Below are 15,274 nucleotides of genomic sequence, written 5' to 3' on the forward strand. Positions count from 1 at the left end.
TTTACCCACCATTAAAATTTAACCATGATGCTTTGCAGATTTACAGCAACATGCTGTATACAGGTTCTACAGTAAGGATTTATTCATTTTACGGAAATAATGCTGTGGAAACTATACAGAAATTTGTGTTCTGTTTTGTTTGCCTTTGGTATCTTGTTCTATTGTCCTGTCTTGTAAATGGCCGTCAACAGAGAAGGATGTTTTTTATTCTGCCCATATATTTATCACACTGTGGTCTGCATGTTGCTGATGACCATGTGATGAACTCTGTAAGCAGAAGTCAGTCTCTGCTTGAATGTTTAAGTGTTGCTTCACTTGTGTGTTTTTGTGGTTGATTTCTGTTCAACACTCACAGTGCAGATTCACACATTATTTTCTTGTTTGCTCAGAGGTTCAGCACGCTCATTCCTGGAACCAATGCAGGCACAACACATTTAGAACTGTACTTGAAATATTTGTAATCCTTTTTTTTTTTTTAAATGTACATAATTGTGAGAAATTAATTGGGAAATATGAGAGACTGAGGATGGTTGCAATACTGTTTTTATCTCAAACTTTGATATAATTTGCCATGACAGTTTATATTTTGAACGCATTTATTTTGTTAATGAAATTTTCTTGTTCAAAATTATTTTAAACCAACCTCTATGAACCCCTTCCACCAACTCTAGACATTTCATTTTTAAGTATATTAATTAAAAAAGGTGAACAAAAAAAAGAAAACATTTCATTGTAAAACAGCAAAACTATTGAACACAAATAATAAATAAAACAAGATAACAATTAAACATAACAGTTTGTGTTAATCACTTTGACAGTTTTTTTCAAAACGGGAGCTTGTACAATGTAACATTTTGTTCAGTAATTAACAACCCTCTCTTTTTTTTTTTTTTTTTTATTAAATGTATCGAGTAAGTGTTGTATATCAAATATCTGAAGAGAAATATCTGCTGATTCAGATTATACCACTACTGTCATGTAACATGCATTAACCTGTTGAAAACTCATAAGTAAAATGTTGATTTGTTGTTGTGTTGGGGTCAGTTTGAGTTGCAAATTGCTGCTGCAAATTGTCTATTTTGGTCACTTGCTGACGCTTATGTGGTTTCATGCGATATTTCTTCTCTGAAACATGAGGAAACAGAGAGACACTGCAAGAAGTGACCAGCTCCTCTCACACACACACACACTCACACACTCTCCACTGCAGACATGATTCACCCTCTGATCCTCTCTGGGATTTTACTTTACATCTCAGGTGAAACAAAAATATAATTCTATTTAAAAGCATTATTACACTATTATACAGTCTGTTGTTAAATTTTTTTAAATGGTTTAACTTGAATTCTTTAAGCTATAATTATATACATTAACATCTATACATACAGTTTGTGAGTGTTTTATGTTTTTTCCTCTACATTTGTTCTTCTCTTCAGGTGTTAAAACACTGAAACTTAATATAGCAGTGAAATCTGGATCATCTGGTATTATTCCATGTGTGTATGATAAACAACATAAAGAAAACTGCAAATATTTGTGTAAGGGGTCAGTTTGGAGCTCTTGCAGTATATTGGCATATGCAAATGCAATAGGAAAATATTCCATCACTGATTATCCAGACCAGAGTATTTTTACAGTGCGATGGGACAGACTGGAGACCTCAGACTCTGGATATTACTGGTGCGCTGTGGAGATTGGTGGTTATGACACCGTAGACGCTGGTTATTATTTGTATCTGACGGTAAAATCAGGTAAAGAATATCTTTTCAAATTACCTTTGTTGTCTGAGAAACATGATAATGCATTTTATTAAAATAGAATGTAATATAATAATGAAATTATGTAGCTATAAGGAATGTTATAAATAATGAAATGGTTAGGAGAGTTGTTGTTGGGTTAGATATGATAGAATCATTTGTTTGGGAATCAGAAACTCTCGCAGCGCTGAATGGTTGAATGGTTCATTTGAGCTGGAGTCGAGCTATGCTTGTTGCGTTGTATGTTTTAACTAAGAAATAAAGTAATAAGTTACTTTTTTAGGTAATGTGTCGCAAACACAATATTGTAATGCATTACTTTCATAACTTTCCCCAACACTGCTCAAGTAGGTACTCTGAATAATTACTTTAAAAAAGTAAAAATAAAAGGCGCTAAAAAAGTTTTTTATATTTAGTATGAATGTCTGTTGTATTAGTGTAATCCAGACATTCGCCATGTTGTCATTATCATGTGACCTACCAGTGTCAACTGCATCACGTCACTATCATTTACAAATCCTCTCCCGTGGCCTCATGTGATAGTAAAGTGTCCAACGTATGTACACTTCAAGTAGTAGGTCAACCAGGTACTTTTAGTCTACTCTTTTATGGCTGAATCTCAAATGGCACCCTAAACCCTCACGGTCTTCCTCTGAGTCCACACTTTCGTGACGTAATGCCGCTTTGACTGCTGGGTAAAGTCCTCTGCGTAGCTCGCAAACTTGCGGGCTCCGCTGAAGTGCACGTTGAGGGCACATAGTGGCCGCAAAGGGGGCGTTTGTGAGCACCCTTCTGAAACCTAAAATGATAAATGGGACACCCTACAGTCTCGTGGACTTAACGGACATGCGCACACGGCAGCCAATGTAAGTCCACAAGACCAAAAGTGCATAGAAGTGTGCCATTTGGGATTCAGCCGCAGAGTACTGTGAATTCAGACACACATGCCCTGTCCAAATACCCACAATTGCAGTCTAGGCCACTTGAGCACACGACAGGAACTAAGTGCACAACACGGTCCCATGTCTTAAAAATGCCCAAGTGCAGTGCCCTTAATGCACACTAAACCCACACTACCTTGAATACCACTTCGGAGCGTATCCCATCATGAATTATGTTCGTAAACTCACATGCCCCGAAATCGATAAAATAAATGACTGTAAGTTAAACTAATTATATATTACATAGTATTTGGTAGTTAAATATAAATTGTTGCTCATTTTATTGATGCAAAGATGAGTAGGCTGTGTGTATTTTGTATTTTGTACATCATTTGCAACTGCTGTTTATCACTTAAAGAAGCACCACAATTTTAAAATTGTGTCTTCTGTTAGTTACATAGCGACACTGAACAGACATTTAGAAGTGTATTTTAAACTGCAAAGTACTGAAAATAATAATTTTAAAAACAAAAGAAGCTGTAAATGCAAGACTGTTTGCAAGACTATAAGTGTGTCCCATCGGGTAATCAAAAGTTCTACACACATGCAGTCTTCATGTCCACTTGAACACTTGAGCCAAATACAGGAAATGTGTCATGTAAGCAGACAAGTGGTCAAGTGCAAAGACCACAAGTGTGGGTATTTGGATGGCAACCCTACTTCTTTTGTCACATACACCTACTGTTTTTCACCGACTATATAGTAGGGAAGTATGTGACTTCAGACCCAACCTCTGTTTTTGATGCACCAAAAACAAAGACTTTATATATAGAAAGATAGTGCAATCAAATAATTATAAATGGGAGAAAGTGCAACACGCAACATGACGGAATAAGTCCCGCCTTCTAAATAAAAGAGCCAATCACCAATTGGTAAAATCATCTTATCACTGCAGCTGCCGTTAAAAGCTTCTGAGACAAGCGTTTAGGACTGCATATGCGCATTGGCTGTTCCAGCCTGAAAAATAAACCTTTTTAATGCTATTTGAGCATAAGAAACCACATTTATGATACAGGTGTTGTCAGATCACATTGGTGATTTCAAATATGAAATTTAATTGTAAGCTTGGTGAACAGCTTTGGAGAATTTGATGTTTCCCCATTCAAAGAGATAGAAGCTGTATTTGCATGACTGAAATAGCTGCCCAAGAAGTGTTTCAGAGATGGCCGCTGAGTAAAATGACTTGCCTCACATGGGATTTTGACTACACTCTAAAAAAAACTGTAAAAAAACTAAACGAACTTACACAGTAAAATACCTTTTTCCTTATACCTTTGTCCCTTATACCATAAAACAGTTGTATTCTGGGTAATATTTGTTGTTTTAAGAAAAGAGGCCTATAGGCTACTTTTTTAAAAATGACAAATAATACTACCCAGAATATATTATAATATACAGAATGCATTGTAATATACAGAAATAATATACTGTAAAAACAATGCATTCTGGGTAATATTTGTTGTTTTCAAGAAAGTAGCCTATAGCCTACTTTCTCAAAAATGACAAATAATATTAATTACCCAGAATGTGTTATTTTTATGGTATATTACTGTTTCAATGGAAAACGGTATTTTACTGTGTAAATTTGTTTCGTTTTTTTTGCATTTATTTTTAGAGTGTAAACCATTTGGGAATCAGACAACATTGGCTGTGCTGTATGTTTTTAAGTTACTAAAAACCGACTCAGAGTCATTAGTTCAGGAGTTGGACTGGTTGCGTGTAGAAAAAGCCTATTTCTTTAATGCACTAAAAAGAACCATCTTATAAGAATCATTCGTTCTGGATTGGATTACTCAGTTCGGTGATTCATGTATTAAAAAAAAAAAGGGAGTTCAGCGGTATCAGTGCAAGAGAAGCTTTTTGAATTCAAAAATGTAAATTATTTTATTTTAAATTTAGCCGCTGGATTGATGGACAAAACTTGCTGTCTTTTTGACTGTTTAAACGAGGTAAAAACAGTTTTTGTGGTGCATTTCCTACTTTTACTTTGTGTTTTATGTGGTTTTCTACATCAGTAGATACCTGATTAGATTTAACAAAATATTTCATTCAAATTTTTGCTATCTGTTTTCAGCTCCTGATGTGTCTGTGGTGAACAGCAGTGTATCTGGACATGAAGGTGGTAATGTCAGTGTCCAGTGTTTCTACAGTTCTGGATATCAGAATAAACTCAAACAGTGGTGCAGATATAAAGATAAGGAGCTGTTACACAGTGGGGAGGAACTGACACATCCCAGAATCCATCAGTCCAGATCAGTGATTGATGTTAGGAGATAGATCCTTCACTGTGCTGATGACTGGACTGAGACTCAGTGATTCTGGATGGTACTGGTGCTCAGTAGGAGATCTGCAGGTTCCTGTTCAGCTCATTGTCAATGAACCCAAACTTGGTAAGATCACAAATCAATTCAGCTATACAAATTGTGACACTCTTAAAGGGGACCTAATGTCCTTTTTACAAGATGCAAAGTTATGTCAAAAACACACACAGTTCACATAAACACAGTGAGTTATGTCTGTGAACGTGAACAGCAAGTAAAGAAATCGCAAGTGTATATTAGATCTTGTGTATTAAAGTGAAAGCAGAGTAATATACAGTACATACTACTGTGTGCTGTTAATATGAATCAAACAACACAATAAAAACAGAAAATCACTCCCTGCTCTTGACTGAATTAACTTTAGTAGCTTTAGTAAGAATACACGTCTTGAATGTTGCTGTTAAACGCTCTGGCCAGGAGATAAACATGCAGACTGTGTACAGCTCACTGAGGGCGGAGTCTATGCTAATAGGGCAGAGTCTGTCAGCCGTCATGGGCGGGGCCTAGGCATTTTGTGACATCACAAATGGTAGACACACATTTATGTTCAAACACCATGGAAAAGTGAATTTTGCATCCGAGGTTCCCTTTAATGCTCTAAAACTAACCTCATATTTTTCTCCTTTCAAGCAGTGACAAACCAGCCCAACAACTACACCATCTGACTCTGAGACAGACATGTAGGTGACATTTTTGACCACTTAAAACAGTGGTTCCCAAACCTTTTGTGTGGCATACCGTCTGACATCCTTCTGCGTACCCCCTCTCTTCCACTTAGACTGCAGTCACACCTTTTCCATAAGGGACAATATTTGCTCCCTTAAATTGATTTCCCAGTGCATTTTTACCTTTATTAATATCTTTATGAAATAATTATTAATGTCTATATGTGAGAGAATGAGTTGGGCTAATTAAGCTTATTATCTGTAAATATTAGTTTGATTCTGTACTTTAACAAATGACTTTCATTTACTGTTCGTTCTTTTTCGTATTATTACAATAAATGGCCTTCAACAAAGGCCACAAAACCACCATAAAGGTTTTATGAAAGTTGACTGTATTCTAACTCTACTGAAGCCAAATAATATTTTTATTTCAGTAACATTGAATGTCTTGGCATTCTTGAGGAAAGAAGTGCATAGAGACGAGTGACAAGTACATTGTTTCTTCTTTTGTGTTTCACGTATAACATATTTGTCTTTCTCTTTTTACATTGTTTTACAGGTTCACAACACAGTCATCTGCCAACAGAAATCCTACAAGTTTGAATACAATAGTAAACAGTAAGGAGCAGATTAAATATTTTTAATGTTTAATAAGGAATTATGAAATGAAATCTGTACAATCATTTATCCATCAGAAAAGATAATGTAATACTCTGGAGTCAATCGTTGTTTAGATGCTCCTCATACTATGGAACAAAATTTCAGCCACATATGAAAAAAAAAACCATCATGCTTTAGTAAATCATAATTATGACATAAAAGCAGTATCAAACCGTGATTTTCAAACCGTGGCCCTTTCACCACAAAAAGTAAACTCAGCCTAAAATCAGCCTAACATACTGTGTCCTCTTCTATAATACTGCATGTTACCTTTGACAATAAATGAACATTAGCAACAGATACTTCCACATCATCAGTGAACAGCAGTTGTGGCATTTTGGATTCTACCACCACAAACAAGCAATGCTGATAATAATAAATCATATCATTAGACTGGCACAGCAGCCAATTAAATAACACACTGTATTAAACTTATGATTTGGGACAATGTAAATACTATGCAAAAGAATTACTGCCAGTTTTCATGCTTGCTAAGTTAAATTTACAGACTGACCATTAATTCTGCAAAATAACTATTTTCTCAAATACAGCTAAACATAAATAATAGTGATGGAGAGTTGACTCCAAAAGAGTCGATTCCTCGACTCCTAATAGCCTTAGAGTCAGAGTGGACTATACAGCAAAAGGAATCAACTCTCATCTCAAACATGTGAAGTTTGGGGCAGATTAAACATTGTATGCCTGAGTTACAACAACTTCCTGTTTCGTGGTGTTAATCGCATACTTTAGCACTTAGCCAAGTGTTGCATGTGTTTAATGTGTTTCAAGCATGTTTGGTACTTCGTGTTATATTTAAATATGTTTCAGTATAAAGTATAAAGCATGCCATTTCCTGTTGCTAACAGGTGGCTCTATGAATAACTGAATATTGTCATGTAGATGACGTCTTTAGGCCAGGACTCTTATCAAACATGTGAACTTGGGGCAGATTGGACATTGTATGCCTGACTTACAACAACTTCCTGTTTCATGGCGAAAACTCTTTGTCAGGCCGCCACAGACACGCCCTTCAATGAAAACTCAAGATCTTTGCAATTTAACATCGCTAAGGCCTTTATATTAGACTGACCAAATGTGATGTTATTCTGGTTAAACCTCTGGGAGGAGTTTGTTAAAGTACAACATCTGAAAATGGCAAAACTTTTGCAGAGAAAATTCAAAATATCTGACTTCCTGTTGGGTTTTCAGATCTTTCTCCCAGGGACTTTTTTGTAGGTATTGGGCTGTTACATGTGTTTACTGAATTCCATACTTGTACGTGAAAAATAGCGCAAAGGGCGCTTAATTGAAATTTTCTAGGTGGCGCTATCGAGCCATTTTGCCACACCTAATTCTGAAACCCATATCAGACGTAAATTTTCACCACTTCTGACGCATATGCAAAGTTTCATGAGTTTTCGAGCATGTATATGTAGGCCCTCAAAAATGTGCTTCATTTCGGAGAAGAACAATAGACCGAGCAACTACAATAGGCTCCTCACACCATCGGTGCATGGGCCCTAATAACACAAAGTGAAAATAAAGTGGCATTTTGGGGTTACAGAAACAACAGTTATCATGGTAAATACACAATACTAATATGAACTGTTAATGAAACACAAACTGCTCCTGATGAATAGAATGAACATTGCATGCTAATCCTTACCAGCGAACACACAAAGTACCAGTCATGTTGTATTTTGGTAATTTCATCACTTACTAATTGACGACAGAACTACGGAGTCAGCTCGTAATTTCTTTTGGGCTTATTTATATGAAGTGATATACAGCGCATTTACGCGTGCAATTGAAGACGCGTGCAATTGCTACGATCACAGTATAATGGCTGCCAGGGCAAGAAAGTTCATTTTACTGACATATAGTCTGACAACATCTACTGTTTGTTCACTGTTGATCTCTTGAAGCTCATTTGGCACCCTTTTCCACGCTCGTTTGACTTGTGCCTGGCGCTCAGTATGAAGTTGGAATGCGTGCCTGACAATGCTCCCGTTTGTTGTGGTCATAATGAGATAGTTCTGCGTCTAAATAAACGCAATTCTTGTCGAGAAAAAAAACAGAGAGAGACAGAAACAGCAGTTGTCAGCAGGATGGCCAAGCAGGCCAATGATGACCACTGCTACTCCCTATAGCTCCGCCCCTGGCTTTCATCCATTGGTATCTCTTAATTGCTGTGGTTTCAAAAGCTTTGGCTTTCTGCACAAAATTAAGCTCTGGTGTAGGTCTTCCTTTGCCAAGTTAACTCCAGATTTTCTTTAAAAGTTAAATCTTCGAAAATGGTGTGGATAATAAATTACCAAACTATGTCCGCCTCATTAGTGTTGCTTGTGGTTTCCATAGCGAACAGTGTTTTTGTTGTTGTTTTTCTGATTGAGTTTCCCCCACACTGAGCGGAATATGTCACAAACTTAGTGATAACAAGCCCCACCCATTAAAGGGGACTATATGATTGGTCAATTTTCCTGTAATTTTAAAATTCAGTCTCTGCCTGACTTGCTATGGCTTCGTCCCTCTGTAATTTCACAGCTGGACCACCAATATGGAGAAAACGGACATCTACACAACACAAACTGAACTGGCAGATTTCCTCAAAGGGATTTAGAAGTTTATTGTCCTCTCTGAGGGCCTTTAGGGCCCTGATGGTTCCCTCTGAATTTATGACATAACAAAGACATATTTGTGACAAAAGTTCTAAATTACGAGGATGAAAAGTTCAAAATTATGACATAAAAAGCTGAAATTCTGACAAAAGTAAAATAATAATAATAAATCAAAAATTCAAAGTAAAAGTAATTAAAAAGTCAAGATTATGAGATAGTACCTAAGTCATTATGAGATAATATATGAGATATTTTTATGACAAAAATTGAAATTAGGTTTCCATAACAAACAGCTTCTTTCATTAATGATAACATAAAACTAAGAAACTTGTTTCTCTGTTTCTGTTTTTGGCAGTAGTTATGACTACAGCCTCAATACCTGAAACACACATGTAAGTGTGAACATTGTTATTCAGTCATTCATAGTAACCGATACCAAACTGTTACATGTCACTATAAATGATGTTATTTTTAATTGCAGAGATGAAACCAAGCCATCTCTAATAGCGGCCACAGAGACTATTACTACAGAAATACGCAGCCAGGATGAGCAAAACAATTATTTAAGGCATGTAAATGGGCTTTTGCTTTAACAGATTAACTTGCTATGCATTAAAAGTAAGTATAGTTCTGCATGATAAATACAAATATGTCTCCATCACTCTAGGCCATGATGGGATTCTGCTCATGAGTCTTGTAGCGATGCTTCGTGCTGTTGCTGCTTGTTTCTCTTGTTGTAATAGTAACCTGGAGACTGAGAAAGAAGCCGGAGTGAGTTTTCTCTTACTTCTGGAGAACTGACAGTATATTATTAGTAATTCATTTAACAAATAAAGGGTTTTTTAAGAGTGTCCATGAAAAATATTGATGTTTAATCTTCATATTTCACTCTCACAGAGAGGGGTCACATTAGAGAAGAAGAACATTTCAACAGCACCAGTAATGCAGTAAGTGTTTTACATACTGAAGGAATTCAGAAATCTTCAGAAAATAATCTAATCTGTGTTTGTTTGATTCAGACTCCCTCTGAAAACCAGATGACATCCAGCAGTTCAGCAGCTGCTACTGTAAGTCATCAGTCCTGTCTGTAGACATTTACTGAGAAGCTGATTGCAAATTAATGATCATCAAATGTGTTTATTCACAGTCTTCTGCCTCAGTGGATGACAGTTCAGTGTTATACAGTTCTGTGATCTTTAATAAGGCAGTAAGTGTCATCTTTGAATGGTTCTGAATGTGTCACACAGTCTGTTTGTCCAAGTTCAAAAGAGAAACTTGATTGTAAATGATCACACTTTTTTGCATTTCCGTCATGTGACACAGAAATTACACGCTAATGGTTGTGAAACTGACTTGAGATTCTTACCGCTGATCGTGTTTATTCACAGAGTTTATCATCAGTGGATCCAGAGGGTCATGTGATCTACAGCTCTGTGAAGAAACCTCGCAAGACTGTGAGTTTCATAACATACACACACTTCTCCTTCTTAATAATATTTATGAGCAATTGAAAGTAAATCATTGTAAATTAGTAATAATTAATTATAATTCTATTTCTACCAGTTCAGTTTTAGTTAGTGTAAACCTGTTAACTGTCACCCTCCTTTTTGAACATAGACATGAATATGCTATCCAAACTTAATGGTTGTAATTCATTAATGGTTTGGAATAAGATTATTGCTGCTGAAAAAAATAAAGTACAAAAAGTTTTGATTGTAAAATAGTGCAGTAAATTTGTAATACAAAACATGACACCACCCATTAGGGGGAGGAGCCTGATAAAAGGATTTAAAGGGATACCCAAAAATGAAAATTCTGTCATCAATAGATAGAAATGCAATGCCCGATTTGAACCAGATGAATACTGAGGGTTTAAGCTTTTCGAATTATACCCAATTTATAATGATTAATAAAAATATGTGATATACTGTAATAGGCAATAAAAATGAGCACCAAGCATCCCACTGGTGGAACACTGAAAGTTAACAGGTTGTATATAGCCAAAAAATGTAAATGTGTCAGTGTTGTTGTTGTTGCATTATATAGTTGAAATAAAATGAATAATTCCAGCCTTGCATAGAAAGTGCATTTCATTTCTCTGCATCTTACAGGCACATTAGAGTGGATTCTTGACCAAATGGAGGACAAAGACGACACATCAACACTTTAGAAAGAGTTGAAACCTTCATGTTTCTTTTCATGCAAGTCCAAATTAGGCCTTCATAAAGTGTAGGGTTACATAAATGCAGTTTTGCTAGTTGTAATTAAATTACTGTTCATTAAAAACATGTTATTTTACTTTGCATTTATTTTTTGTTTGTTTTGTTTGTTTTTAATTAATTTTAATTGAACAATAAATAAGGACATTAAGCATTAAAGGTGCAGTGTGTAAATTTTAGCGACATCTAGCGGCGAGGTTGCGAATTGCAACCAATGGCTCAGCACCGTGCTCACCCCTTCCTTTCAAAGCACTTTTAGAGAAGCTACAATGGCGACACAAAGACAAAAATGTCGTTTTCTGAGACAGCAAATAACCAGGCAAGCATTGAAACGCGCTCTGTAGAGTGTTTGTACCTTTAGAGTTAATGTAGAAACATGACATATGGGGACCCATATGTAAACAGAAATGGCTCATTCTAAGGTAATAATAATAAATACATAACTGTTCATTATGTAAGGTCTGTATACACCACTCAATACATAGTCATGCATATTATTGTATTTCTGTCAATAGTTCCTCCTAAATTTTACACATTGCACTTTTAAGTTTAACCTGTATGTGTAGCGCCATCTGCTGACGAATTTGATCTCTATATCAGTTTTACCATGTACATCTTCATCTGCTCAAAATCATATCAAATCTTTTTTTTTCTCAGTGAAGTTTTCAGTTTTTCCTTAAGTTCTGATGTGAAACTTCCTGAACTTTTTTAAAGGTTCACCCAGAAATGAAAATTCTGTCATCAGTTACTCACCCTCATGTTGTTCCAAACCCGTAAGACAAACAAAAAATCTTTTTAATGAAATCTGAGAGCTTTCTGTCCCTCCATTGACAGCTATACAACTACCACTTTCAAAGGTAGTAAGGACGTCATTAAAGTAATCCATGGGTGCTTCTCAAACAGTGGTCTGCATCTTACTGAGGCTCTGTTTCTCCTAGTCCAGTCCTCCAGAGGCTTGTAGGTGGGAGTCGTCCTCAGCATTAAGCTCTAGAATGAGACAGTCTAGTAAGAGCTCATGGCTACGTCATAAATGTTTCTGCCCTCGCCGTCACCACAAGAAAATACTAAACTTAATTTTGGAAAAATCTTTATAGTAACTGGCTTTCTATTAATGCAATACAGTGATTGAAAGCCATCTGAGGTCTCCCAGTGGCTTACATTATTGGCAGTTTAGTGATTAATTTACAGCAAAATAGATTGCATCTGTTTTAATGGCCGAAAACATTATTTTTGTTTTACATTTCATAATAAGCTCAGTACCGACTCGTTTTCCATCGGCTTATTTTCATGAAATGGAATATGTGTAAAGGATTGTGGATGATTTAAGGCCACGGAGGATACATCTGATGCGACCTTCAAAACAGGCTGAAAGAAGGACGTAAAACTAACTTATTTTACCACTTGTAATAAACCCTTGTATGGTCCAGTAGAATGCAATGTGAACTCGTCTCAACAACTGTTTAACAGCAGCGCCATACACACACATTACTTCAAACATTGTCCCCCTCTATATACGTCATCCTGTTACATCATACCTGCAGACATAACTAATCATCATTCTATTACACCACTTTATAAAAATATTTATCTCATCGCTTCAGAAAATTGAGGTTAAACCACTGGAGTCACATGTTTTACTTTTATGAAGATTTTACTACCTTTCTGGTCCTTGAAAGTGGTAGTTGTTTAGGCTGTTAGTGGAGGGACAGAAAGCTCTCAGATTTCATCAAAAACATCATTATTTGTGTTTCAAAGTGGGTGAGGAAGTAATGACAGAATTTAAATTTTTGGGTAAACTAAACCTTTAATAAACCTGCATTAGATGCTGTAGTTATCAGCACCGGTTCTCTGTAATTTCCTGCAATTATGTGGACATTATATAGGTTAAATGGTCTAATAAGTTCAGTCTCGTGTATATTATAATGTATTTATATTGTTACAGACCAGCATTAGCAGTTTAATAATGACTTTTAATGGGTACTCATAATTCATGCATTATTTGAGTGTTTTTTTCTAATGTGATTTATTCAATTTCTGCAAAATTTAAAATAAGTGTCTGTCTCCCTCTTCTGGTGGGATCCTCAGCTGTCTAATGGGCTAATGATGTGGGTTGAGATAATTAGTGGAGGCAGGTTTTTAAGGTTAATGAGAAGCCTCAAAACCCTCAGATTGTGGTGGGAAGAGGATCGGGTGAAGAGATTTGCTGTGTTCAGTGGACTTTACTTTGGGTGACTGTTGTTGGACTGAGTGTGATTTTATTCAAAGTGTGGGATGTGTTGCCAAAAAAAAAAAAAAACAATGTTGGAAAAACAAAGGGAGTAAAATGCTTCCCTTTGAGCTTTATTTCTTTATGTTGAAAGAGTCAGTGATGGAGGGCTCTTTAGAGTTGCATGTGTTTTGGCTTTTATGCCTGGAAAAAAAAAAATATATTTTTGTTCTTTAAGTATCTGTTTAATGCATGAACAGCTTGCCCTCTATATGAACCTGACCAGTAAAAAGAAACTCTGTTTGAACTGTAGTCTGTTAATGACTCTTACTTGCATCTGTCATTATTTATTTTGCTTGTTGAATTACTTTAGATTTGAACTTTGGTTTTTATGGTTTACAAATTTATCAGTGAATATTTCCCAAGGTGGGTTCATTTTTGAAAATCATTTGAAGACAAATGATTCTGCCATTATGTTTACCCATGGTAAAACATACAGATCATTGAACACATGCTGACCACTATAGTGGGGCATGTTGTCCCAATGTAACCTGCCATTTCAAAGCAAAATTTAAATGTTAAAATCTATGAAATGTTAAAGAATGTGACGAACATAAATATTTTGGTCATCAAATGTTAGAAATGTATCCATTTATTTGACATCATAATTTAAAATGTGTGATAACTACTGTTATAAGAGAGAGAAATGTATATACGGTAGATATTCTTTAACATTATTTTGTGTCTGTGAGAGAGAATGAGAATGAGAGATAGAAATATGCCTTTATGAATTAAGGGTCATTAAAGTGTGGTGTGTGTGTATGTGTGTGTGTGTGTATGTGTGCATGATTTATGCAGACACAAATATGACTCACAAATATAAACCCACACTATATTCACTGTAAGCATATCAAATAGAATATATTTTTTGTTGTTGTTGTTCCACAAGACAAACTAAAACATTCCATTTATAATGTCATAAAATATATAGATATGACAACACTGTACTGAATTAAAATGATTTGATTATTTACTTACTGCCAACATCCAATCATGGTGCCGCTGCCAAAAGTTTTTCACAGCGACACAAACTAGAACAGATGAACAAAAATTAGTATTACATTATGAGCTCAAGAATTTACTGTTTTGAGAAAATTATTACATTATGAACATTTTATTGCATTATTAATGTAATAGTTATTACATTATGTGCAGTTATTACATTATGCTTAGTTATTATGAGTTGCTAAAGAGCCCACATAAAATCTCTTGTCCAGTAGGGAACCTGGGTCAGTTATTGCTTTGAGGTCATTACACCAATCTCTGTTCCACAACGGTTTGTCAGAAACCCTCCACCACCCCATCTCCTCACTTCTAACTATTCCTATCCCAACCTGGGATGCGGAAGTACTCTGGGTTTGGGTCAATTACAAGCTCGGAGCCCTACCCTCGGACAACACACCAAATATGCATAACCTTTATTCAGTTTGATTATATGTAAGCCGGGGTGAAGTTTGTGTGAAATGCAGATCTACTCTAAACCTGAAGAACCTAAACCTCCTATGATATACACTATAAATGATAAATGCTCAAATGTAAGTAAACCAGACATACTCTAACATGATGGCCCTGAAATATGACTTATTAACATGTATAAGATTTGATGAATCATATTCATGTTTAATTACAATCCCTTTCTCCACAGGATCCCATCAAGGACATAACCTACAGTACTGTTGTTGATGCTCCTGGGAGTGAAGCAGTAAGTTTTACAGACATATTATTTCATGGATTTATTGTACCACTGGCAGTATATTGAAAATGATCTTGCTCTTCCAGAAGCCTCCAGCAGGTGGAAAAGTATACAGCACTGTGGCTCAACACTAG

The 15,274-nt window shown here is 35.8% G+C and overlaps 1 protein-coding gene and 1 pseudogene across 1 annotated transcript in view; both read left to right on the top strand.

Moving 5' to 3' along the window:
* LOC125251051 (polymeric immunoglobulin receptor-like) overlaps positions 1-11,289 on the top strand; it is a 79,914-nt gene extending 68,625 nt beyond the window's left edge. Inside the window, exon 12 of the mRNA XM_048163945.1 lies at positions 11,074-11,289. The gene's annotated coding sequence lies outside the window, so the exon portion shown is untranslated. The remainder of the gene's footprint in view (positions 1-11,073) is intronic.
* LOC125250891 lies at positions 1,213-15,274 on the top strand (annotated as a pseudogene).

This window comes from Megalobrama amblycephala, linkage group LG17 (assembly GCF_018812025.1).
Source record: "Megalobrama amblycephala isolate DHTTF-2021 linkage group LG17, ASM1881202v1, whole genome shotgun sequence".
In the NCBI taxonomy this organism is placed as follows: Eukaryota; Metazoa; Chordata; class Actinopteri; order Cypriniformes; family Xenocyprididae; genus Megalobrama; species Megalobrama amblycephala.